Here is a 4,275-nt window from a genome sequence, read left to right as displayed (position 1 = left end):
TTTTTTATTGATGTCAGAGAGGAAGGGAGAGGGAGAGAGAGAGATAGAAACATCAATGATGAGAGAGAATCATTGATAGGCTGCCTCCTGTACACCCCCTACCAGGGATGGAGCCTGCAACCCAGGCATGTGCCCTTGACTGGAATCGAACCCGGGACCCTTCACTTTGCAGGCCGACTCTCTAGCCACTGAGCCAAACCAGCTAGGGCTGCTTTTCATTATTAATTGCCTCTACATTATTGATTTCTTTAAAGGAGAAGTGTGCAGTATGTGTGGTAAGAGAGACCAAGACAGACAAATAATTGATAACTAATTGCCAATATGCAGAAAACCCTAAGAAGAGGGTCCCTGTTTCTAAGCAGCGCCCGCAGAACCCACACAGGGGAGCTTGCGGGATCTTGTGCCATTTAGAAACCTTGGGATACAAATGCTTAGAATCCCACCACCCACCTGTGTCACAGTCAACCTGCAAGTTGTCTCAGAGGTGAGCCAGTCCGAAGTATTTGCCTATCAGACAACAAAGTATTTATTAAAATCCCAAGTATCTACATGTAAATGTGTGTTTTACTAGACTTGCATGGGCTCATTCATTTCCTCATCCGCCATCAACATGGGGCACCTTCAGTTGCCCGGTAACAGCGCGGCCACGTTCCCTAGGACTGTGGTCTCCTCCTTGGTTATCCCCTGACAGGCCAGCGCGGTGCCTGGCTGAGGCGGGGACGGCAGTGCCGAGACCGGGAAACTCAGCTTCCCAAAGTCGAAAGGAAAGAAATACAACCTCAAAGCAAATGCTCCTGAACCCTCCAGAGAAGGACAATCACACGAGTGACCAGGAACCCCCAGAGTCATTTAGATCCAATATCAAGTTCAGTTGTACATTCTGGCCAACACAGGCACAGTAAAGGCACCATCAGCAGCAGCAACCTATTTATATGTGAAGGAGGAGAAAAAACATTTTTTAAAAAGACTTACCATCATCGGTGGTGACAGAAGCTGACATGCCCCACGCTAGCGGCGATCAGCTGAGGGTATGGCAAGGGGACCCGTCTCCAGCGTGGCTCTGAGTGAGTGAACCCTGGGTCAGACTGTCACCGAGCGAGAGGCAATGTCAGCCTAGTTCTAAATTTAGTTCACGGGCAAAGCTGAGAATAGCAGGGACCACGTGGGGCTTCTGAAGCATCAGCAGGTGATGATGTGAGTGCATTCCCACCGCGGCAGGACGCAGGCCTGCCTCCTCCTGCGCTCCTGAGAAAGAGTATCTGCTGAGAGTCCTTCCGCTTTTCGTGACTTCCACATTGTCAGTATTTAATATAATTTTAAATATATATTTTTTTATTGATTTCAGAGAAGAAGGGAGAGGGAGAGAGAGAAACATCAGTGATGAGAGAGAATTATCAATCGGCTGCCTCCTGCATGCCCCCAACTGGGGATCGAGCCTGCAACCCAGGCATGTGCCCTTGACTGGAGTCAAACCCGGGACCCTTCAGTCTGCAGGCCGACGCTCTATCCACTGAGCCAAACCGGCTAGGGCTAATATAATTAATATATATATGTTTATTGATTTCAGAGAGGAAGGGAGAAGGAGAGAGAGATAGAAACATCAATGATGAGAGAGAATCATGGACCAGCTGCCTCCAGCACCCCCCCACTCTGGGGATGGAGTTCACAACCCGGGCATGTGCCCCGACCGGGAATGGAACCGTGACCTCCTGGTTCATAGGTCGACGCTCAACCCCTGAGCCACGCTGGCCGAGTGATAACGCTGTTCTTCAGAATCTATCTGCGCAGTCTCTTCTGCAAAACCTTTCCTCATTTTCCTTTGCCTCTGACCTCCCTCCAACCTCTTATCTAGTCACCACCTTCGGACCCACCTCAGCCATCCTCAGCCTCCAAGACCAGACAACCCCGTTTTCTGACCTTAACTCCTTATTGCCCAGCAACCGTGAACTCCCAAATTCGTCAGAATTATTCCCCGAGGTGGAGGCCCGGTCAGCTGCCTGTCACCCCGCCTCTGCGGCCTTCACACCCACCTCTCTCTGGGCTTCCGTTTCCACCGCCAGGATATGGCTTTGGGGGGCGCGGGCTTCTTCCGAGAGTCGAGAGTCGAGGAGAGGCCCAGGGCGCCCAGCGTCCCTTAAAGATGCAAAACCAGCGTGGCGGCCGCTTCTCTTCCGGGACGCGCCACAGCCTCCCCAGGTGAGTGGGTGACACTAGGACGCCTGGAAGCCGCGGGGCCTTGGAGAGGAGCCTGACCAGGCCCCTGTGGACCCGCAGCCCTGGCGCTGCCCGCAGACCCTCAGGCTGTGCCTCCCTGCAGAACCACTTCCGGGGCGGAGGTGACACTCATCAGGAAGGTGGGCGGCACCTGGCTCACCTCCCAGGCGGCCCCAAGCTGGCCTTGGCGAGCGGCTCTTCCTCTCTTCCTCCGGCCGGCGTGGCTCCGTGGTTGAGCGTTGACCTAGGAACCAGGAGGTCACGGTTCTATTCCAGTCAAGGGCACAGGCCCGGGTTGTGGGCTCCATCCCCAGTGGGGGGCATGCAGGAGGCATCCGATCCATGATTCTCTCTCATCATTGTTCTATCTCTCTCCCTCTCCCTTCCTCTCTGACATCAATAACAAAATTTATACACACACACACACACACACACACACACACTCAGTATAATATTTTTAAGAAATGGGAATGCCTTGCATTTACATATCCATGTTTCTAATATTCACCAGCTTATGAGGGGAACGAGTGCTATAAGTGACAGTGGTGGTTTGAAAAAATCAGGCCCCTCTGTGACAGCTTGTCCTGCGCTGTCCGAGCAGCACTGGAGCCGAGCGGCCCTTCTCGTCCTGCGCCAGGGACACAGGGGCCACGGCCGGGTCCCGTGCCATCGGAAGCCCCTGGTCCGCAGCCTTGTGAGTGTGGTGCCCGGCCCGGGCCAGCTCCCGGTCCCCCTGGAACAGCTAATGTCCCCAATCGCCTGATTTACATGCGTCCCTGCAGGTGGACTTAACTGGGTCGCACCTGCCACCCGCGTCACTGGCCTCTGCTCCCGCGCTTGGCACTCTGGCTGCATTTTTCCAGGAAATTAAATCGCTAGGTTTTTCCAGCTGGTTGCACTCTTGTGACTCCCGTACAGACTTTACAGCCTCGATTATTTTTTTTAATGTTCTTTTTAAATCACATTTTCCGAACTACTATCCCGCTTAGGACTTCCCTCTCCGTGTTTTTAGAACCGTTTCTCCGTATGTGGAGCATATTCAGGACCTTCTTGCAGGAAACTCCGTGTGAAGCAGAGGTGAAGGGTGCTGCCTCCTCCGCAGGCTGAGATGAGGGTGACCCTTCTTGGACTGTCCCGACTCTCCCCAGATCTGACTAAATCCTGCCCCGCTTGCATCGCTCTGCTGGCTGTCAGGCTGCCCACAGCCGCCCCACGCCCTGCCTGCTGACACGCCTCGTGGTGCTGAGGACCAGCCGAGGGAGGGAAGGCCTCTTGAACAGCTGCAGTTGTGCTGATGTTTCTGTGGCTCTCGTCTGGGCCGCCTCCAGCGTCCCCTGCTCAGCGAGGGCGAGTGGCCTGCCTTCTCCCCCGGGGCCACCAGCATGTGCGTCGGCGTGTGGCCGGGCCCTGTGCTTGGTCCTGGGGCTGCCTCGCCTCGGGATCGATCCATCTCCGTTGCATTCTGAGCTGGCAGACCTCCAGGCGTGTTCCCTTAGATCGACGGTTCTCAACCTGTGGGACGCCAACCTGTGGGTCGCGACCCCTTTGGGGGTCGAACGACCCTTTCACAGGGGTCGCCTAAGACCATCGGAAAACACATATACAATTACATACTGTTTTTGTGATTAATCACTATGCTTTAATTATGTTCAATTTGTACCAATGAAAATACATCCTGCGTATCAGATATTTACATGATGATTCATAACAGTAGCAAAATTACAGTTATGAAGTAGCAACGAAAATAATTTTATGGTTGGGGGTCACCACAACATGAGGAACTGTATTGAAGGGTCGCGGCATTAGGAAGGTTGAGAACCACTGCCTTAGATGGTGGTGCGTCTGATAACGTAAATAAGCCCTCTGGTCACTTCGATGGGCGAAGGAGAACATGAACCATGTCAGGTTCGGCACCAACTATTCAGAGTTGGCTGCCCCCTTTGTCCTCAGACGTCAGCACAGAGGCCCACTCTGGCTTCTCCCCTTAATGTCAACCTCTAGGAATACAGCAAAGCCTTGCGGGCCCACCGCCCACCCGATGGTGCTCCTGGCCTGGTATAC

At 53.7% G+C, this 4,275-nt stretch overlaps 1 protein-coding gene across 2 annotated transcripts in view; it reads right to left on the bottom strand.

The window, feature by feature from the left end:
- LRRC39 (leucine rich repeat containing 39) overlaps positions 1 to 1,268 on the bottom strand; it is a 15,141-nt gene extending 13,873 nt beyond the window's left edge. The window contains exon 1 of one of the 2 annotated variants that reach the window (XM_014549662.1): positions 973 to 1,268. The gene's annotated coding sequence lies outside the window, so the exon portion shown is untranslated. Of the gene's footprint in view, positions 1 to 450; positions 470 to 972 lie in introns of those variants that run through there. The other variant, XM_014549663.1, reaches the window with a different exon arrangement.
- Positions 1,269 to 4,275: the final 3,007 nt, after the last annotated feature.

Source organism: Myotis brandtii, unplaced genomic scaffold (assembly GCF_000412655.1).
Source record: "Myotis brandtii unplaced genomic scaffold, ASM41265v1 scaffold565, whole genome shotgun sequence".
In the NCBI taxonomy this organism is placed as follows: domain Eukaryota; kingdom Metazoa; phylum Chordata; class Mammalia; order Chiroptera; family Vespertilionidae; genus Myotis; species Myotis brandtii.
This window is presented reverse-complemented; position numbering and strand designations above follow the sequence as displayed.